This window comes from Numida meleagris, chromosome 19, assembly GCF_002078875.1.
Source record: "Numida meleagris isolate 19003 breed g44 Domestic line chromosome 19, NumMel1.0, whole genome shotgun sequence".
NCBI lineage: Eukaryota > Metazoa > Chordata > Aves > Galliformes > Numididae > Numida > Numida meleagris.
In genome coordinates, this window is record NC_034427.1 from 6,355,931 (window position 1) to 6,379,391 (window position 23,461).

Here is a 23,461-nt window from a genome sequence, read left to right on the forward strand (position 1 = left end):
AATAATTTCCTTTGGATGGGAGATAAGGTTGGCACTCTGGAGAATTAACCTGAGAATCATCAGGTAGCAATGAACTGAAACCAAGTGGTAAACACACACGATAATTACATTACAGCTGCAACTGGGAGGGATTTAATTATTAATTGTTAATCATATGAACAAGTAAATTTACTCTGCCTTCTTTAACAATGCTCTGTATGTCTGAGGGAAGGGGATGAACAGACCCTCAGCATCGTTTGCACTCAGATCCTCCCAGTTCCAGTGCTGAGTCAGTATATTCCAGGAAACTCCCCAAATCCAATTTTTCGTTGGTGAAGCCCCAGAGAACTCTTGTATCCCACTGAGAAGTAAAAACTGGGGAAAGCTCTGCAGTCAAAGTCTCTGATCATGTAAGATAAAAACTGCCCATTGTTTTTGTTATTTTTAGCGATTTTTATTTGAAGGCTCCTACAGAGACCTCTGTTTATGGCATAGCTGCAGATCTCCATGTGAGCAGTTGCCATTTTCCTGCACTGCATTTGCTTGGTGCCATAAAACCTATTCCCTCCTGAAGATACACACAATACTGGCTGCATAGATGACCAGGTGCTGGAGGAAGCTGTGAGAGCAAAATCTGCATGCAGTAAGACACAACACATGGAACTGAATACTCCCATTTCTTCCCAAATTGCAGTTGGATGAAGCAGCTGTGGTATGGCCCTCTGTCCTCTGAGTCAGGCTGTCCCCAGACAACACAACAGAGAGTTATGAAGCTACACAATGGCAGCAGAGCTACTGGGAGAAGGCAGTAGTTTGGGAAGCTTTACCAGAGAACTACGAAAAACAACTTGAACCAAGAGCTGGCCAGTGGCAGGACTTAAAATACATGTGCCCAGTGAGGCTGTGGATGCTCTGAACCTGGAGGTGTTCAAGACCAGGTTGGATGGAGCCCTGGGCAGCGTGGTCTAGTACTAGATCAGGAGACTGATGGCCCTGCCTGTGGCAGGGGGGTTAGAACTTGATGATCTTTGAGGTCCCTTCCAACCCAAGCCATTCTATGGTTCTATGATTCTATGTCCAAGGTCATTCAGTTTTTCTACGCACAGCGAAGGAAAATCCCTGGTATTTGCTGGTAATCTCCACCAGTCCCCCAAACAGCACACCTGCCTTTCTGATGGGGAAACTGGAACAAACAGCAACAGCCAGCAGAACTATCCCACTAACACTTCCGAATCTCTAATTTCATGCAGTTCTCCAGACTCACTGGTTATGTCAGATTTCTCTCTACTTTAGAAAACCTAATCAGGAAAATCTGTTCTGTGGAAACTTTTGATAATCTAGAGCTGTCATTCTAATGTTTTCTTTGGAGTTACAGAAAAGTGAACGTGAGATAACATGCTTTGATGATGTGGGGTTGTTTCACTTTGATGAATTATGATCAAACTTTGCTAAAACTGCAAAGTCATAATCCACTATGAAGTACTGAGCAGTGCATGTACCTTACACCCTTATAAATTCAAGTTTTAAAGTATGTATTTCCATCTAACTCAAAAGCCTAAATGACACAAATTGAAGTGATCAAATCAAAGGGAAACATTTTTACCTTAGCAAAATGAAACACCTTTGATGTTAGTGAAACTAAACGAGGAAGTCAAAATGATCTGGCATTTCCCAGGAAACACTTCATCGGAACTGACATGGTTCTATGAAATATTTCTAACATGACGAGGATTTGGGGAGGCCCTGTGATATTGCATCCCTCCGGCATCAGCACTCTTGCCTCTTGTTCCCTCTGCAGCTGCACAAGCTCGCTGGAAAAATGTTATGCTGTGGAAAAATGACTCGGGTTTCCCAGCCAGGACTGATCCCAGAGGCCATGTAGGGCTGGCCGTCATTCTTCCAGATGTGCCTTAGTTCTTTGCAAGGATCCCACATATGTGAGGAGTTTGGGAGGCCACTCCATGCTGGTTGGCAGCTCGCAGTCTCCTATAGGAGCACGATGTCCCCATGCACTTCTCAGCTCTTTCTGTTGGTGTGAGCAGTCATTTAAGGGGAGCATGAGCCTCAGCGCTATACAATTCCATATGAATCCATTCCTGTGACACTTTGCCCCATCCCTCCCTCTACAAAAGTCTCTTAGAAATTCATGGGGACAAAAGAAGGAATCAATTAAGTTCCTACAAGCATTATCTTAGGAACCTGCACGTATCAGTAAGAACTTTGTGGAGAATTTTATGCAAGAACTCACAGGATTCAATTGAGAATTATACTTCATCTCTATGATCTTATATTCTGGTTTAAGAAAGAACATTATCCTTTGTAAAATCCTACGTGAGTTTTTATAGGAGACTGTTAAGAAAAGAAAAAGAACTCCGTATTCTTCTTCATTCAGTGCCTAAGAAGTTTCTTAATAAATAAAATTAGAAAAGAAGATAATATAGCCCAAAGCGGAATATCCTGAATGCCTTTAAGTACATGGTTTTTCCATGGAAATAAAAAGAGAAAATAATTATAAAGGTCACTTGGTAAGTAGTTTTACTCCAAAACATTTGGCATTTCTAGGTCTTTGGTCTTAAATATTCTCAGGAGGAGAAAATGTAAAGCCTGACTTTTGTGCTTTGACTTCAGGGAATGTGTGTTTACCACCTGTTTATGGAACGGTGTCTGAGCCAGCCAATTATTTAAATATCAAAACAGAGACATCATCTGTGACTCAATTAAGCTGCTCCTGTACCTTTGCAACCCAAGATAACCTCCCTCTTGCACTGGGGCTCTTTCACTGTCCTTTTCCCCTCCCATGCCCAGGCTTCCCCAGTACCCTGCTCCTCACCTGCTGCCTATGGTTTCCTTCTCCCTTTGCATCTTTACCTTCCAGGATGAGGAGATGCTCCTGAAGGAACCACTCTCTGTTCTCTTTGACCCCAACCCATAGCCTCTCAGTTTCCATCCCTACTGTTCAGGGAGGCCGAGCAATGGAGGCCACTGGTCTCCTCCTCACAGAAGACAAGGCTGCCTATCTTCATCCTTTCCTTGGACAAAACACAGCATTAAAAATTTATCCTGTTCCATACATAGAAACAGACAGACCCAGAAATGTCACCCAGCTGAGCGTGCAGCCTCTGCAATCTTGGCCAGCAGCTTCCATGGTTATCAGAACTCCCATTCTCACTGACTTTACAGCAATTAAATAGGGTAAAACCACAAGGCCTTAACTGTTGGAGAAACCACATGCAGAGAGCTTGCTTACAAAGCAAGAGTTGGAAATGAGGGACAGCAAATCTAGCAGCATGGGAAGTGCAGCAGGGATGGCATGAAAGAGGAAAATTTGGGTGTTTGTTAATGAAGCTGGTTAGGTCTGACACAGAAAGGCAAGGGAAGGTTGGAGGGAGCTCCACTTGCCTGCACAGGGCTGTGTGTTTGTGCTGAAGCGGGATTTTATGCTCAGGCAGGAATGAACTTTGAAAAGATGCATACAGAAATGAATTCCTGACATGAGTAGGGAAAAACTCCAGTGCCAGTTCCTGACCTGTGCTCTCGTGTTATGGGTCTCATGGGCAGATGTAAAGAAGAGGCAGGGAAGAATCTTCCTCTTGTTGCAACAGTTTTAAAGAGTTCTAACAGAACCTTGGACCACTCAGAAGCAACCACGATATGTTAAAGAAGCATTAGCCCCAATGTTCACTAAGAAAATGAGTTTTTGTAGTACTGCTTTGACACAGTAATGATACATCAATATTGTAACACTGTTTATTTGATGATAAATGAGAAAATATGATTTCTGTAGCTGGTAGTAGGTGCTAACCTGAAGCTATGAAAATGTATGACTAAACAGTGCCTTAGAATAAAATAGAAGACCTTTATGAAAACAAGCATACTTTGAAAGGCTGGACTGCGGTTTCCCACAGGCATGCAGTTGATGTACAGAAAGTCTCAGCTGCTGGAGGAGTAGAGGACAAACCACTCACATTGAATTTCTTAAGTACAGGTGGAACTTCTGCACTTCAATGGCCTCTCCCACTCCATCACCCTTCTGAAAACAACACCTATTCCAAATCCCCATGTTGAACTGAACTTAACCAGGAGTTAAGGAGTAGAAAGAGACAGACAGGTTCTTATCTGCAGAGATCTGAGTTCACTAAAAATGTTGAGTGTGAGAGAAAAATTCATCAGCAATCTCCACACCATTCCATCTGATAGACTGCGGTGAGAAGACCTGACCTGGGAGTACAGAATATTTATGACACTGATCTATTCAGAATTCAGACTTCAAGGAACAACGTCCTCCAGCTCAGTACCTCCCGTGTATTTGTTTTTATGGTGTTAGGTCAGACTGTTTCTTCGCTGCCAAATCCTTGCCAGAGGGTCCCAAATCTCTCAATTTAGTAAGAGTAATTTACTCCTCTTTACTCCCACTAAAACTTGACCCTTTATATTTACATCCTCTCTCAACACATATAATAAGATGCATCTCACTCTGAGGTCCTCAGGTCTGACTTATTTTCAAACACCACAATGGTTTGCAACTCAGTTTTATCTACCTTTAATGCTTCAAAGAAAGCAAGGCTTTTTGTGCCTGGCAGATTCATCTGAGTTTTTGCTTCAAACAGTTTGTGGGACAAACTCAGAGCAAAGTGTTGAGTTGCAGAACTGGAAATGCTCACAGAAAAAGATTCTACAAACATAAAGCACATCTGGAACTAATCATTTCCTTCAGGTATGTTTTTGGGCCCTCAGACAGCCCTTAGAATGAACCAAAGAGGGTCCCATCCTTCCTGTGCCCTCTTCTGGGTTCCTTACCAATTACAGCCTGGGCAATTCTCTCCCCTTGGCCAAAAAGCTCAAGGAAACTTGTCACATTGGTGACTGCACTTAGCAGCAGACATCCGTGAGGCTGCAGATGAATGCTGTGAGGGGCTGTTGGGGTTTGGTGTGCTCAGGGCCTTTGCGATATGGTGATTTTTCCCATCAGAGCCACTCTCCTGCCAAGAAAGTTGACTGAAGGCTGATATTTCTGACTTCTCCATTCCACAGAGCATGACATGCATTGTGAATAAATATGTGGGTCCAGAGTAACTTACCATACACATATTTTTCAAGCCTTTATTTCTTATATATACGCAACATTTTGATAGTCATCCTGCCTGAGAGCCTGACTGGGACTCCATGGAGGTCGCACGTACTGGGCTAACAGCACTGACTAATTTAGCACTTTATGGTCCTCTGTCCTTTCCTCCAAACTTATTTATAAAGTTGGAAGAGCAAGCTGTTAAAATGCTCCTAGTTAGACAACAATCAGTGACTTATTCAGCACTTTTCATTTCTGATCCCAAAACACTGCAGGAAAAATGGACTAGAAAAATCACAGTTTGACTGGAAGAGAATTTTATCCTCCTGTAGTATAGAGTTATAGAGTAATCTAAATGTAGGCAAAAAATAACCATAGCTTGAGACTTAAGGCTTTTGGCGCTGTCCCATACTCATTGTCCATGGATCAAGTAATAAATCTAGCCATAATTTAGTCTCTCCTAAATAAATCAAAAGCTTGCTGATGTTTGGAAAATGTTCAGTGAGGAAGGGGGTAGGAGACAATGATGACTGTTATATTCTAAATCTCTCTGTCCTGCAGATCTGACTGATCTGGGTTGAATCACCACATTTAATAGATGTTCTTCTCAGAGCTTTTCAGAACTGTGTTTGAAAAATAGGAATGCTGGAAGTCTTGTGGGAAAAAATCATATTCCAAATGCGAAGAGATTATTTTGGACAAGTTTACAAGAGATATGGAGAGATCCATTGGACAACTTTCTAAAAGGAATATTTGGATCCTGGAACTGACTAAGGGCTTGGCCATTCAGTGTAGCTGAAAGCAACTTAATACCAGCTTGGGGTAAGATCTGAAGTGATTTTCTGATCATTTCAATGAAACCAATGCAGTTAATAGGAAAAGGGTAGAGCAAAATGGGTGTAACAGTGAGGTCAGAGTCAGACCTTAAATCATTGTTAGATAACAAGCCACGCTGGCTTCATTATTTCATTTAATGACACATGAACTATGGAGGTGTGGGAGTAGAAAATGAATACCTGAAAAAGCCAAGATTCAAATGAAAACATTTCACACAGATAAAGATTCCTTTTCTTTCTTTGAGAAAGCTAAAAAAAGAAGAGGGAAATATCCAGAATAATTAGCCTAGAATAATGCCATTAATGCTAAGCAGGAAAAGACACTTATTTTGCTTAGACCCTTGGAGCAGGATGAGAACATTTTATCCTATGCAGTATAGTGATTTGCCTTGTTTACTTGTTGCACATTGTGTTATTCTCCTCTCCTAACAAGTAGCAGTCAATGCCAGTGCTTCAGCAGAGCCTACCCTAAGTATTCATATTGTATTCATCACTGTTTCAGAGCCAAATGCTGTAAATAATCTAGCACTCGAACTTATTATTATCTTGACTGCCAAAGCCAGCTGTTCTTGGTGGTTAGCATCCATTTTCAAAGTAAACACATTGTTTCTTCCAGCTTTGGGTCTCCTCATACATTGGAGAAAGCAGGAATAGCTTGTAAAGATGTAAGCTTGGGGCATGTGAGACGGAATTTATTGCTGTCATGTTGTCTCTGTTTCCGTAACTCCCCTAGCCCCTCAACCAAATATGAGCTCCAGTTGTGCTGGGAGCTGTACAACATGTAATGCTTGCAGCATTCTCAAAACAAGCTTGTTTTGTTTATTTTTCCTCTTGTTTATTCCAATTATGTGGGTGCTCCTGTGAAGCCGGGGGCATGGATAGATTGCATGAAGTCATTCCTCAGTCCTTGAGGAATGACTTGATCTTGGAAAAGATGATGAAGGGCCACACTGCCTGAAATAGGATGCTTCTGATTATCTCGTTAGCTGCTGGCATGATCAACTCACCCTAAAGACAGAAGGTGAGACAATGAGATTTTCCTCTTTAGAGGAACGCTTGGGTCTTATCCAAAGATCTTCAGTACGGTGTATGTCGTATACAACATCTAAACATTTCATGTATCTTGCAAGAGATATGGAAATAATACGTGGAGAGTGGAAGATATGTGACTCTACAACAGAATTTCCTTTCCATGACTTTTTCCCAACTGCTAAGCTTTGCCTGCTTTTTACACATGACCACTGTTCACAAACGACAGGGTCCTGGATAACAGGATTAAGAACTGGAAGCCATGAGCTTAGCTAAGCTCCAACATTGCTGCACAAAACAGCCTTCGGGCTCAGAACAAGGCAGGCTGGAGTGGGAGGAAGGGACAACTCTTGGAGAAAAGATGGGGAAGTCCTGGAGTGCCTCCTGACTGACCAGTCAGTGCACAATAACATTCTCCTGCTACACTCAGAAAGCATTTGGTTTGGGAATCTTGCAGGGCTCCAACAGCTTTTCACTAAGTGAGGAGAAATTACATTCATCAAAAGAGGGAGTGAAACACGTTGGCATCCTTTTAGTCTGTCTGCCTCTCTCTACTGCACTGATGCTCCTTTGCAGAACATGGGAAGCCTCTCACACCTGCTACTTAATGCACTTTTCACATGTGTTCTTCATACAGATTGCCATTTAAATGCCTGAAAAGCAAGAATTTTTCTTCAAAAAAATTGCCTCACTTCAAAATGCCTGGAGATAATCCCTGGGCACATGGACAGCACTGTTCACATGTGACATCAGCTGGACATTCAAAAGACCATGGACAGGACTAGGAAAGGAAATCTGTTCTGTATTATCTGCTCATCTCTTCAAGCAGGTAATGAAATGAGGCACTCATGCTCAACTATTTCAGCTTGCTGTTGTTCAGACTAGAATAGGTACTATAAGATTATAAACCAGCCATAAGCTGGATTCTATCCCCTGAATTGTGCCTAGAAATGAATGGAAGCTAAATGTATTGATTACAGACAGAGGTGAAGACTGAATTTTCCACTGTGTATACAAAAACACACCTGGAACGCACAGATCTAGTGTTAAAACCAAGAGCATCTGGAGTGATCACTGTTAATAGTGCTCATTCCTTCTCACCTCTATTGAAAGATACTGCTCATTTGAGGGCTTTTCAGCTGTACCAGAGTCCTTTATCTCAGAACACAATTTAAGGCATTAAGTAGGATATAGGGGCTTAGTAGAGGTTGTAAGTGACACTTCCTGACTATCTGCCTGTTTTATTTTTTTATTGTGAACTGGCTAACCATTGCAGCCCTAAAACACATAGGCTAAAGCATCTCAGAAGTATCCCAAGTGTTACAATAGAGCCTGGAGCTTCTTGGTTCAGATAAGTAATGACAAGCAGCCATAGCACAACATCAGCAGCTGAAAAACTTCACTCCGCTGTGACCTTTTGCCTTTTCTGTCTACGCATTGCATTCTTCTAATGTCCGCCCTTCCATCATTTGTTACTGCACTGGCCCTGCTCTGGCCTCAAAAATACAGCTTCAGAGCATGCTGCCAGCCATCCCCTTCCAGCTCCAGGTTCACCCTTTGCAGAAGTGACAGCAGCAGGGAGGGAAACAGTCCCGACACGGTGCATCCACCCAGAGAGACGGGTTTTCACTGGAAGTCTGCTCCTCAGTATCTTCATTGATTTTATTATCTGCACTAACTACATTGCAGATAAGCCTAAGCTGTGCTGCAGTCCCCATGGAAACAGGTCCAGAGAGCTTTGGTTGATTATTAATCAAGGTATTTGATTGCCCTTTCTCTGCAAAGTTCCTGAGGAAGGGAATCCCATTAGTGGCCACTGGGGCAGAGGGCACATCTTGGGGCTGACATGGGACTTTACTTCCTTTTCTCAGAGGGGATGGAAAGAATGAAATCTGTCCAAGACTTCAGCAAGGCCCTACTCTGCAATCCCACAATGTGCCACCAAGAGATCATTTAAAGACATGAAGTCACACTTTGTCTCCTTGGTGCTTGGAGGGCAGCAGTGGCATTTCCCTGGCTGGCGTTTGGGATGATGAAGTGTTTGCAAGCAGAGGTGAATCATTTCCCTGAGGACACCCTCAGACTTGCTGCGATGTATTCAGGAGGAGAAAATGTTCTGCCTTTGGCCTTGACAGTCTTTTAGTGTCTCTGAAGTCCACCCATCAAACATGCAGACACACACGTGCGAGGCTGGTTGTATCTGCAGCCTCAGCTGTCGCAATTCCTGCTGATCCCAGTACAAAACAAACACAACTCCCAGTGCCAAACTGCCTAATATCAAGAGTTATGGGGTGTGTATGAGAGATTACAAGTTCAGTGAGGAAAGGGCTTTAGAAGATTTGTTTCGAGGGTTGTCCAGAAAACTGACACTTTCCCATAAGAAGCTTCAGCCTAAACAGTCATCTTCTAACTGAAATATTTAGGCAGGAATTTCCTAAACAGCATTCCTAGAGCATCAGATTGTTCCCAAGTTTTAAAATAGAAGACTCGGGGTTATCAGTCTTAACATTCTTCTTGCCTATAAGCTCTTCCTTTACTTTCAAAAAGAGTTTTCTGTGAGAACTTGCAGTCCCACTGGTGCCACCTCTTCCCTCCCATGGTTCTCCAGCCCTGAGCCCACTGCTGGCAGCATGAGTACTCCCTTTCTGGGCTCTATTTCATGGTATCAAAGTAGAGCAGCTTGGGAACATCATTTTCCAGGATCTCCCATGCACCACAGAGGCTCTCAGGGACAGTTGGTAGGAAAGCAATTCTAAGACTCAATTAAATAAGCCCATTGGGAAACCCAGCCTCCTGTTGGCTTGTTGGCCAACAGGCATAACCAACAAGCACATAGCATCCTTGGGGCTACTGGGAACCCTGCTAGCCATGCTTGTCACCTCATGCCTGCTGTACAGGCAGTTATCCAAGACGGGAAATGAAAATGGCAAGGATCGACACCAGTAGAACTGGAAGCTCTTTGTCATTTCTGCTCATTTTAAAATTATGTCTGAGTAGAGAAGAGCTTCCTCCCTAGGCCTCTCATTGCCTGTGTCTGAAGCCCCTGGTTCCCTGACGTGAACATGTGTTATTTGTTCCGTGCTTATGAGCCAGGGAACTGTATGGTCTCTCTAACCTGCTCTTCTAAAAATGAAAGTAGTAGATTTTCCTTCTCCGTTGCCCCATATTTCTTCTCTCTCAAACAAATCATGCCCTGAGGAGCGATAAGATAAATTCCTTCTTCCCTCTGCCACTTTCGTGATGAGCTACAATCAGTTTTTGCTCATGAGATGCCACAAACCATATATACAAGCTGCCATAGAAATATGCAACTAGAGCAGATCTATACCATACATGGTTAAGAGTTATTGGACAGGAAAGCTTTTGCAGTCAGACCCAGGACATCAGCAGAGGAACACGGTCTGGCCAGCGACCGAAACGCTCACTTGTACCCAGCGCTGTGGTTGTGTGCTCTCTGCCGTGGCAGCAGAAGGGGGCATTGGATCCCTTGGAAACTCAGGGGATCTCATTGTTAGCTTGTGGTTCATTTCTTTCGTGGCTGTTGGGACAGCCAAGATATTACAAGATTACAAAGTCACTGACCACATTGCTCTCTTGGGAGTTTAGCAAGCTTTAAATGTCTAAAGCAAACAATACAAATAGAACATCAATTATGTACTAGAAGTTTCCTTTTCTGACTTGCATTAAACAAAGCCTTGTTTCCTTCTGCTTTGGAAGATTCAGGATCTTGGAGCTGCACTGGAGAGAGCTGCATCCCTGCACGCACAGCCACACCACAGCCATAAAGGGGTGGCACGGGGCCCTGCTCATTAACCCCAGTAATACTGCACAAAGAACAGGATCGGGACATTGTCCCTATTACTTCTCTCCCAAAGTCTTCCCAGCTGCCAGAATGTTTTCTCTGAATCATTACACATTCTGTAAGCAGTGACACTGAAAATAATACTGTGACAGCAGACTCAAAGGGAAAATGTCAGTTAGTTCCAAGGAGTTGCTTGCTCCCTCACTCGAGTTCAGAAATGCCTGCTCAGAAGATACACACAATTCCTGGATCTGTATTGTCCAACTGAGCTCAAAGAGAATCTTCCTGACCTCCAAACAGTGACTTTGTTTTGAACAGTTTCTAGACAAATTCGGAGTTAGAGGCCTTTTTACAAAGAAAATAGTAATTCTATCGTCATCTTCTGGACTAGAAATGAAAACCTGGATGGTTCTGTGTGTATGCGAAGATCAGGGTCAGAACAGATCTGTGTGAGTTTTCTATTTGTAGTCTAAACTTCACAAAACAACTCTGTGCCAGTAACTCCCATAACCTTCTTTGCATGGAAAGGGCAAAGACCTCTTGACCTGCTAAAAACTGAAAACATTCTGGGTCCTTCTGACCCCATTCTTCCTTGCAGAAGAAAAAAGGCTGGGGAGAAGTGGAGGAGATGGAAATCACAGTGCCCGAGGGGCTCTTGGGATGCCCTGCTGCAGCAGCACATCCTTTTTGCGAACAACTCCTGACTCCAGCCAGGCTCCAGCTTTTCACAGCAGCTTCAGCACTAAGTGAAATACAGGGGCTAGTCCTCAGAGACAGCAGCTGAAATAACTGGAGGTCAGACAGCCAGGTCCTGCCTCTGACGTTTTAGTCTTTCTGAGGACTATGAAGTTTTCCATAAAATGAAAATGCTACACACGAGTTCCTGAATCTGCCAGAATTGAAGTGCCCTGGTTCCTCCTTGCTGTCCTCTGCTCTAGCCTGCAGGCAGCCAGAATCAAATAGGTAGGCCAAGACACAACAAAATACTGAGTATAGCAATTCCCATTTGGACTAATAAATATCAGCTGTTAGGCATTAGCATAAGAATTAGGGGCCTTAGAGCTTTTTTGAAACTGGGCTTAAATGAATTTAGTTTTATCCTTAATGAACCAGGAAGCCTGTGGCATCATCATGAGAACAAATCACATGGGAGCTGACTATTTTCCACATCACCACCTCATCCCTTGGGCATTAACAACTTTGAAAATTCATGGGAAAAGACACACAAAAAACCACTTTGGGCAAAAGACTCCTGCCTTAAAGAAAATACAGTGGTAAGTGATGATCTCAACATGAAATTAATGACCTGAGAACGTTTTTGACTTTGCTTGTCACAATGATGAATTTGTAGATGAACCAATAAAGGCAGTGGACAAATGGTTAATGTTCCCCTTGTGATGGTCAACATTTATTACTATTATTACTATGTTATTATAATGATTCAGTGAGCGCCAGAAAGAACCTGACTAGCAGCCTAAAATCTGCTGGAGGTGAATCTCACTTTTCTGTACCTATGGAATCATTGCTTCTATAGAATGTTTCATATCAGCAGTTTCCCAAACTTGACTCCTCATCCAGCAGCCACCTGAGCACAGCACAGCCTGTCACGTGCACGTCAGCGGACATGAAGCACATTAAGCAAAAGCTTTTCAACACTGCAGCCTTAAGTTCTCCTGCTCCATTACCCTCCCATCAAACCCAAATTGTGTCTGATACATCTGTCTGATAGAGATGGGCAGCTCATGTCCCCAAACAGCTGGTCAACCTGCCTTATGTGAGCAAGCAGATGGACCATTGGTTTGTATTGCATGGCCTGTTCAGTGACAGTGGATGTATTTGCTATATTGTCCCCAGGACTCTATTTGCTATATTGAGAATAAGTAGGAAATAACATGCAAAACAATAAATAAAACAAAGCTGATTGGTAGGTCTGTCTATAGCAACCGACCATAAAATGTACATTAAAACCAGATGATATTACAAGATTGTACATTACAGGACAAAAGCAAGAGATAAAAACCCAGCTGTAATTTTAGCAGTCTTATCCTTAACATTAAAGCATACAACAGCACTCCTCAGACTCTGGATGAGCATGATGCATATTTTACAGCCATGTTTTTATTGACTATAATTTATACCCTGAAGCATTATTGCCTATGTATGAAAAGAGCAATTATGTTTTCCAGCAAGTGACTGGTTATCCAGAAGGCACTCAGGTCCTCCAGAGGGAGGCATATGCAACAAAATGTTAAAGGCAGATTATAGAATTTACTGCTGGATCAACAAAGCCTATGACCTGTTATTGCCCATGATCTTTGCTAAACAATGTAAACAAGGCATAAATACTTAACGAGTGCCTGACAATCTGCTGCTTGAATATATAGTGTCTAAAGGGACAGAAGACTGACATTCCATGGAAAATGGGATGCATTCTCTGCAAAACACCAGTTCTTTGGCTGCCATATATGATGGCAGACCTGCAACCATTGGCAGCCACTGTTCTCAGCTAGAAAAAGCCACTGGCACCCCAGGGATGCTATTGCTCTCCTCCTGCCTTCCCCTTCCCTTCCTTCAGCCCCACCAAGAGTACTCCAGACCTTCTTGGTAGCCTCATGGTGTGGAAATAACTCTCATGGCATACGGAATGGTCCCAGGGTGACAGGTGAACAGCCACAAGAGGATCCTCACTGAATTCCCAAATTAAAATGCTGACCTGCAGCACTGAAAGATAACAGACATGTGCAGAACCAAAAGCAACCATGATTTTCCCCCTGAGGCCCACAGTAAAAATGAATGTCTCATATTAATTGCTCAGCCCTAATAAGACATCTGAGCTTTTATTAATGAAGAGTTGGAAAATTTTCATTTTGAACAAACCTGTTTCACAAAAACGTACCTAATTTATGCACATTTAATTACTGCAATTGCAGAACAAAATAGCCTTTGCCTGTGCAGTCAGGGTAATTGCATATGAACATTAGCATAGCTAATAGCATCTTAATATTTAGTGGTAAAAATAGTATCGGATCTGTAGATGGTATAAATGAATGACTACAGAGCTATCACGGTTTGCTTTCAGTAAGGATTGGTCTGTAATTTTTATCCAATCAGAGTCTTTTCAGTTGACAAATGTTAGCTGATATGTATCATGTTGCCTTGTGAGGCTGAAAATAGATTTTGCAAATATGTTTCTGGGTGCGGAGGTGGTTCATACAAGTGAAGCAAAAGATGAGGAGAGAAAAGATGGACACATTTTGGTTTCTGGGGCTGTATTTGAGGCTGTCTCATCTGCCCATGTTCATTAATCACTGTAGAAACGAATCTCTGACCCTATTCACAGGCAGTATGACTTGTGCACAGAGCAGAGAACGGAGCCTGTGAGTGACAGTGATTCAAATTCATACAAAGGGATACAGCAGAAACATCACCTAACCTGTCCTACCGTGTCATGCCATCAGAGAGAGGAGCAGGCACTTGCACATGGATTCTTAGAGGCACATTGCAAATGAAGCCTCTAGGGTTTTCCAAATTGCGTCTACCAGTGTTTGTAATCTAGAGGCTAACAGGAAAACAGAAGAGAATTTAGAATCAAGGCCTTCTGTTTGCACTTATAATCGGTACATAAGAAAAAGCTGGAGCACAGCTCCATTGGGTTTTCCCACGCGCTCACCAGTGAGACCAAGTCAGATCTCTTGCTGTCTGGGTGACCATCACCCTTTACCCTTTCCTCTGGCTCTGGACACTGGGTCCTGGGGCAGGACATTGCAGGTTTGACTGTTTTTTAGGTGGAAGACAGTTTTAGGATGTAAATATCCATTACCACTTAATATTTTTGTCATACTCAATCTTTTCTGTTCTTCTGAAGAAAGAGAGCCACTTCACTGACTTGCTAATTCACTTTAGAAGGAAAAATATTTGAGATCTCTGTAAAGTATTCAAGAGCAACTAATCTGAAGAGCTGAAACAGATCTTCAGGAGATGAACCATTACTTGTCCAAAACTAGAATTTGCTACAACCGTATGGTTTTTGTCTGGCAAAATACAGTAAAATCATTGCATAATAAATTACTTACAACTGACCTATTTTTATTTAGAACAAGCAGAGAAAAATTGTCTGCTGATGAGCTGGAGGAGGAGCTTGGAGGATGTCTACTGGAGTTACAGAGAGCTCAGACTTTTAAAGAAGAGATACAAGGAAAAAAAAAACAGCCAGTCTGTCTCAGGGATGTGGATGGCCTTCATTCTCAGGAGGAGGAGGATGGGCACTTGAAGATCCAACTGCACAGACATGGGTACGGAAATATTTACTCGCAAAGAGAGTAAAATTGGCATGGAATAATTCCATTGCCTTCCCACCCATGGTCTTGATTTGCAAAAATTTCAGTGAGTGGTTTGCAGCTCTCTGGTCCACGGGCCCTTGAGGAAAAGAGAGGTCTCATGGATCTGCCTGCAAGTCCTACAGCATGCATAGAAATATTCCAAGATGATCGGTCCCCTTGGTAGAAAACATGATGTAAACCATTCTTTTCAACAAAGCTGAGATCTCGATATACTCCCAGTTTTGGCAGGGGAGGCTTTAACAAGAACACAACCAAGCCACCAGACAACACGCACTGAAATCCTCAGTCCATCTATACATGGTCACTATAGCGTAACCCATTTTTTCTGCTACAGTTTGATAGATTGCTCCTTAGCTGCAAGGAATCCACCTTCTGCTGATATGCAGAGAGACAAGAGCTGAAATAAATTCTGGAGTTATCCGCCAGGGATATCCATGCATGTTTCTAAGTTTTATGATCTTAAACAACTACATACTGTTCTGTCCCTGGAGGACATCTACACAATGAATCACCATATATGTTCTCAAAGAAAGCAGCAATTTTCTCCTTACTCCTGTTGCTCAGACTAACATAGACTCTAAATGAACATTTGTAAAATATCTTGAATTTGCCTCATTATTCACCAGCATCCACTGCTGCCTTTTAGCTTGACTTTCCTCCAGATCAAAGACGGTCTTAATCCTATTAAAGTCAAGACCAAATTCCCATTTCAAAGACTGGAATTACATCATTTTTACTTTGCCAGTGTGAAAGGAGTGGGTACAGTACAAGGGAAGGGAAGATGTTTTATACCAAGAAATACTGTGATGGGAAATATTGCTTTTCCAGTACGGAAAATTTCCAAGAAGTTAAAATTTTACCCGAACATTGTCAATTGAAAAAAAGTTACCCAAACATTGTCTCAATTGTATTTGCATTTTTTTTTCATAATGAAAGCTTTCTATAAAACCCTGTACCCACCAATAGTTTTGAATTCTGTTTCTTGACAGAAATGCTTACAGGAGGCAGGAAGGAGGGAAGGGGAAATGCATTTCCATTTCCAACCAAGTAAAGTTCTCCCGTTCACTTGGACCGCTGCATGGAGTCACGCCATGTTACACCAAGTGATAAAGTCACACAACGAGAAGCAGTAACACAAAGCAAGCTGTTGTATCTGACATAAGATGACACAGGTTGTCACTAGAGTGCTACATCAAAAAGCTGGCAAAAGGAAATAACAAGAGACACTTTGCAGATGCCTGCACCGAGGTTTAGAGGCATAGCTGTTTATGCATTGCAGGGGCAAAAACTCTTAATCAGGCCTTGTAAGGAGTGCACATCCTTTCTATTAACAGCAATAATGCACCAGAATTAGCTCTGTGGCTTCTTTCTTCTGTGTATTTATAGCTCCTTTCAATGCAGATAAGGTGGCTGACAAAGCAGGATTGATTTGATTAGCATGTAAATAAAGCCTCATTGCTGCTCCTGGCTTGTCTGTCATGGTTATGTTTTGATGGGATCTCTGTCTTTCCTATTTACATCTGCTGCATGCTTACTGAGTTCTTCAGTCCTTGTGCTCAGACGGTAACGAAGTCCCCATCAAAGAATGAAAGACCCCATCCTGTGGCACTTGCTCCTGACATGGCTGCAGGAGCAGGATCATGCTGAAGCCATTCTGCATCTTCCTCCTCATCAGGGAGCAGCAAATATTGGTGCAGTATGGTCATATCTCATTTTTCAAGCAGAACAGATCTGAACAGCTTATGGGGGAAAGAAGGAACTTGAGCACGCTCCACCGAGCACTGGTCACACTGCTGCACGCGTCTCCAGGAACACAGCGAGAGTCACAGATGGAGAGAATCCAGGCTGAACAGTTCAAGTAATGGTTAAATGCGTTCCACAGAATCAAATTAACACATCCCAGCTCCAAATGAATTCTACCACTTCTCTGTCACCTAATGAGTTGGGGCTGTTTTCAGTCACTCTGGCAAGAAGAGGTAAGTCTGCAAAATTTTGTGCTAAAGGTAACAACTACAGGATTGAGTTCTGACAATGAAAGATGTGTTGTAATACCACTTTAACAGGAGACATAATCCCAATAAATGAAAGTGGCAGTAATTCACAATGCAAGTAACAGACTGCAAGCTAAAATTGATCATCAGATAAATCACTTCCATCACAATGGGACTTAAATAAACACAGAAATCCCCTTGCAAAGCTAACCGAAGAGTTGCCAAGTGAAGGACTCGATGCATGTATGTAAGCATGTACATATATGCTGACATGCACAAAACCTAGGGTGCATGGATGTATTTATGGATTAGAGACCTTCTGCTTTCCTCAGAGCAACAACACCCCAGGGGTACACCCACCTCTAGCACAAAAGTGCCTCCAAGGGAGCACTGAGCTGATGGTGTCCCACTGTGTCCCCAGCACAAGGGACAATGGTGCCCTCTGCTAGGAGGAGCCCTGCTTTCCCCAGCAATCAGATGAGAATTGCTTTCATTCTTCTGAGCAGACCAGACCAGATTTTTGCCATGACATGAGGCTGCTCATAGGCTCTTCCCTTTGCTTCTCAAGACAAAAATCCATCTGTTCCACACATACAAAGCACAGGGAACACAGATTTCTAAGAAGAGACCAAAATCACCGCTTAGATCTCAGATGTGGAAGGCTCAGCCCAAACAAACAGTCCTTTAACAGTCCTGGGGCACTGCAGCTACATTTGGTCATCGATGTCAGGAAGAACAATAATGAAAGCTACACACCACTGCATAAGATAGGTCTGTCCCATGTGTGGACACCACACTGCTGGGCCCCTGACACCAGGTGTGCAGACATCCACCAGCAAGGCGAGGCTGGGCAGCAAGCTCTGCTCCAAACTGAGGTGAGAAAATCATGCTTTTGAAGTTTATTTGAGACCTGAAATAAAGTTTTGCTGGAGCAACATCAAATCAGTTTGTTTCACTGAGCTGAGGCAGCCAAGGGAGTCAGCACATTGCACCATCATGCTGTTAGCATCTGGAAACAAAAAACCCCACCTTCCGGAAATGTTTAATCATTTTGTGAACAGGAGAAGCGCGAAAAAATAATTTAATTGATGCCTCTCTAGATGAATTCAACAAAGCTGTGCTTTCACATGGAGGGGTATTCTGAGAACATCTCTGATGAGCGTTTAAATGCCGTCAGTGAGGAGGCAGAGGGGAAACCTCTCTCTCCTGCCTTGTCATACGGGTGCATTCAGACATGGGGTGCACACAACTGCCCCAAGTTAGGGGGATAGCAGCATTTCTGTAGACACATCAGTTGGGTCATGGATGGAATGGAGCTCTTCTCCTTCCCCTGAGATGAAGGAGCAATGCCTAACACAGGCTGCTTGCCTTCCCTCTCACTTTGCTTCAGGTATGTTTTCCTTTGTTCCTATTATCAACACACTTATGGTGGCACTTCAGAAGTGCTCACTTTTGTCTGTCATCTGGGGCTGTGGAAATTAATGGGATTTTTTATTTTTGAGTGAACAGAAGAACAGGGCCAGCAAGCATCCCCAGCACTGCTGCTGGCTGCCAGGTGTGGGATCAACACTGTGGCAGGTTTCAGCTCTGCAATATGAGACGTTAGAAACTCTGGATGTTGACACATTTTATTATGAGATAAATGCCAATCTATCAGAGGAATCTCTCCATTCGTGGCAGAGGGGTCAGGCTACAGGTTGCACAGTTGGATTATATTATCCAAAGGAAGCACCAGCCAAATACTTTCTAATGTCATTTTCCCTCATCAGAAGATTATTAATATTTCCACTTGTAGAGCTGTGCTGTGCATGGCATCCTGATGTTCAGTAGTATTTCAGGGGAACTTGTGCATAAAGATAACATTTACGATCACAGATCCAGCCTGTGGTTTTGGCAGGGAATTGTTCATGCATTTTTCACGTGGTCCTTGAATCTAGGTTTCATGGGCATCCAACAGCATGACTCTATCAACAGGTATGTCCCTGGGATGTGATGGAACTGAACCATGCACGTATCCATGTCTAGCAATAGACAGATGCAGATATTATATTTAACTATAATTTCTCTATTGAACTATCGAGCCATGTGGGCAGGAACCAGAATTTCCATCTGCAGGAAATCCTGGTTATTATAGGTTTATGCAACACAATCCTTCTGCCTTGGAAGAAAAAAGCCTCCAAGCTTGATATTTCCTACAGAACAAAATTCAAGAGAAAGTTGACTCACTGAAATGCTGTGCTTTAACAAGATCAATATGCATGATATGAATATTAACTATAATAGAGGAATTATAGTTAAATATAATATCTATATTTAATATAAAGTTAAACAAAACAAAACCATGGGTTCATTTGGGCTGCTCCAGTGGGGAATTCAGACAAAATTAACACAGCCCACAAAGCATTTTAATTCGAACATGACTGAAATGTTGTGGCTTTGCTGGGAGGCTTCTGAACAAAACCAAAGTTTTCAGCTTTGTGAAGTGGCTTTGATGGAAAAACCCTTTTTCCTGGGGCACAGCCCTGCCCTAACAGAACTCCGATGAGATCATTCCCATTGCCCAGGCCTGGTCCTGACCAGGAGTGTGGCCCATGCTGCCGCTCTGCTTCCTGTGTGCTCATTGAGCTTGCAGAAACTCAGTGAACAACCATCTTTAAGCAAGCATTCTCCAATTTCTCTCCAGATTCTCTCCTGCTCCCTTTCAACGCCACTAAGCACTTCCATGTTTTGAATCCCTCCTTTAAAAAAGCTGAACCCTCCTCTCTCAGCAGCCATCTGACAGTCACTGCAGTCAGACGGTGCAGGATACAAACCAGGACACCCAATCTTTGGGCATAGCTCTCTCTTATAACATATTAGCTATTTTTATCCATTACAGAGATCTAAAAAAAGACGATTTTTTTTTCCTAAGAACTACTTCAGGGAAAAAGCAAACCTGCCCTGAATCCTGCAGCAATTCCCAGCAGCTCAGCCCCTGGCTGCCCCCAGCCCCTTCCCATTTGCCCAGCAGGGCTGCCAGCAGCTGCCCAGGGCTGACCGTGTGCCCAACACTGACTGCTGCTCCTCCACTGACCTCACTATCAGTGCGCCCCGATGCTGCTTGCCATTTTTGGCAGTCAAGCCCAGAAATATGCACGAGACATAAATAATTCCTTTTTAGAAGCTGGTCCAGAGGACACAGTGCTGAGCCCTGCCAGCAGTGCGCCATGGGACAGGACATGCGGGCGAGGGGCTGGCACGCCTCCCGGCTGCGGGACACCTGCAGCACCCTGCTTCTCCCCCACAAATGCAAGGTTCTCCCCCTTTGCAAGGAGGAAAGGAAGGAGAGGAAAACAGAGCTCCGGTGGCAGCCCTCAGGGTGCAGGGCAGGATGTGTTTTTAACACTAGTTATTGCAGTGAGTGCTGGGAGAGCACAGCAGAACATTGATCCAAGTGCCGTGCAAGCACCAAATTGCTTCTAGCTCAGGTTTTGGGATAAACGTGCATTCCACCCTGCTGCCAGGCAGTTTCCAATGGAGGGTGACAGAGCCCAGGGCATGCCATTGTGCTTCTCACATCTCAGCCCACCATGCCCCTTGTGCCATTGCTGAGCACCGAAGAGACCAGCACTGGGCAGCAAGGCCCTACTCCTGCACAGCATGTTCCTGAGAGCCAAGGTCTGCATAAAACACATCACTTGACCTGTTAATTCTGCACAGAAAACCCAGATGGGGACATGGCTGGGGTGGCCCCGAGTGGAGCAGCACCCTGCAGAGCAAGACAGGACCCCCTGGGCTGCAGGTTTGTTTCCAGGCTGTTAAGGGTTCACAGCTCACCTTGGCTGCTCAGAGGGGCTCTGAGCCAGAAAAGTGCCCTCAGGCAGCCAATTCCCTTTATAGCATATGATATGTACCTGGGTGCTGCCCTCCACTGGGTCCTTGGCTTCTCCACTGCTGCTGGCTGCCAAGAGGCCGCAGCTCACAGGTGGAAATGCACTTATTAGGGAAATAACCATTTCTCACACATATTATGACAGGGCTGAGTCTCACAGTGATATTCAGGAGTGCTGCCAGGCTCTGAGCTGATGGGAGACATATTAGAATCGTAGAATCATAGAATCAGTAAAGTTGGAAAAAAACACTATAGTCATCTAGTTCAGCCATTGACCTGTCACCATCTTGCCCATTAAACCAAATTGCTCATGTCCACATGTACCTCTTTCCTGAACACCTCCAGGGATGGTGACTCTACCACTTCCCTGGGCATTCTTCCATTCCAGCGTGGCTGATTCCATGCACACACAGCACCTCCAGACCTTCAAGCTCCTCTTGGAACCCACCAGGAGATGCCAGAACCCAGAGAGCCCATCTCCTGGGGCTCTTGGTCCAGAGCACCCTAACGCAGCACAGCATGGCTGCAAAGTGCTGCCACTGGATTTCAGAACAGAACTCTGCTGAAGCAACAGCTTGTTGTGGTAGGTCTCAAGAATCATACAGCCTCACTGACCTCAAGTCAACAACTCACGCTCTGAAAACTTCCCATCATGTGCCTGTACCAAAATCCATGGCAAAACCTCAACTCTTGCCCAAACGGAGTCTGTAGGCCCAGACTGCCTCGCAGTGAGAAATGCCCCTGAAGCGCCTCGAGGTTTCATCAGCTGACATCAAGCCTGTCTACAGAGTCCTCAGCACCCAGACAGCTGCTTTGTGCCAACGTTTACTTCAGCTCTCCAACTGCAAAACCAAAACAAAGCAACCTGACATATTCTCCCAGTGCTCTGAAAACAAAACACTCTGCAGTTTTGGCACCAGGGCTGACCCTCAGTAGGTGGAGATCCGCACCGCCTCCAGCTGAGCTCTGCTCCTTGACATCAGCGCAAGATCTCGCCTGTGTCTGCAAATACCACACTTATGCAATGCTGCTAAATCCATCCTTGTGCTGCTACTCACAGAGCTTGTAAACACAGCCGCTGCAGTGGCCAGGCCTGCATGAGCACAATGCACTGTGTGTACTGAAAGGTGCCCCAAAGGGCACCCTTGCAATAAAAATGTGGCCCAGTATCTGCAAAAGGCCCTTGAGAGGGCTTTTCCCATCTCCTGCCTGGCACTGAGCTTCCCCCCAACCAGGCACTGAGGTCTCGTGCAACTGTAAAGAGGAAAAAATCTGAACTTCAGTCACTGGGAATGGAAAAATATTTGCTGGAGGGCCTGGCTTAATAAAGAATGAGTGCATAAAAGGGCTCCAGCAGCCCCAGTAAATCTGTTTCATGCTCAGTTCTTCCTTTTCTCATCTCCATCTCTGCTCTCGCCAGATGCCAATGGCACTGACAAACTGCTTTGCTTTCAGCACACACATGACTTGTGCAGCGGGTGGTGGATAACTCAGGGAGGGATGCTCGTGACTCCTTCCTACTCCACATGGACACATGGATGCCTACACGAAGCCCCTCCTGCTCCGCTGCTGCCCACAGCTCCTGGGGGGAAGCTGTCACAGCACAGGGGCTGCTCACTGCCCTGTAGGCTGCAAATGTGAGTGCTCTCTAGGTTTTCCTTCTTGTGCTTTTGCAGTGTCCCCAGTCGCAGCTTTGCAGCTCCGGCAGAGGGATTCAGCTGCCATGGAAACCTCGCGGATGCCCTTTGCTAACAGCGACTGCCTGAAGCACAGATGAGGAGTGTTCCCTCCCCAAGACACAGCACTGGAATCACCCCTTCACCCCCGAGGGATCCTCTGTGTGCCTGCAGCACTGAGATAAGTGGTCTGGGAACCTGTTTTGGGGCAAAGGTGCTGCAAATGAGGCTGGGCACAAATGCATCACCAGCCAGAATTCAATGGAATCCAGAAAAACACCCTACATTTCAGTCTTGTCCTGCGCTAACGAGATTATTTCAATGACATTTGCTGCCACAAAGGGTATTTCCTGGCGCTGTGAGACTTGAAAGGAAAAGAAAAATCCATCTCTAGCAAGTAGACTGCGATTCAGACCATCCCATCCACATCCCTCTTCCATTATGGCACTGCACTGCCAACAGAGCACAAGGGGCTCAGCAGGGTGCGGACAGAGGAGACTCGGGCTATGCTCAGGATGCAGTGGGGGGTGGGAGGCAGCAGCTCCTTGGTGCAGGGGCAGCATGGGCTTGAAAGAGGCGGGAAGCATCCAGGAATATGGGTAGAATGGAATTTGGGTGTTAGTGATGGAGCTTAAAATTTACTGGCCTGTAAATGTTATATAAGAAAAAATCATTTATTTAACCCCATGTCTGAAGCAAAGGCACCATCAAATACAAGTCTTTTGGTACTCAAAAGCCACTATGGTTCTGGAAAGGGGATCAGGGCTTGGGGTGACAGGGTGCTGCTGGTTGCAGAGCAGCCATCCTTGCTCCTCACCTCCTGCTCTAGGCACAAAAATATTCCCAAAGGGTGGGAAGGGGAAACCAAGAAA

The 23,461-nt window shown here is 44.3% G+C and overlaps 1 protein-coding gene across 1 annotated transcript in view; it reads right to left on the minus strand.

Moving 5' to 3' along the window:
• Window positions 1–23,461, minus strand: part of KCNB1 (potassium voltage-gated channel subfamily B member 1) — a 110,963-nt gene that overhangs the window by 45,930 nt on the left and 41,572 nt on the right. The gene's annotated exons all lie outside the window — the stretch shown is intronic.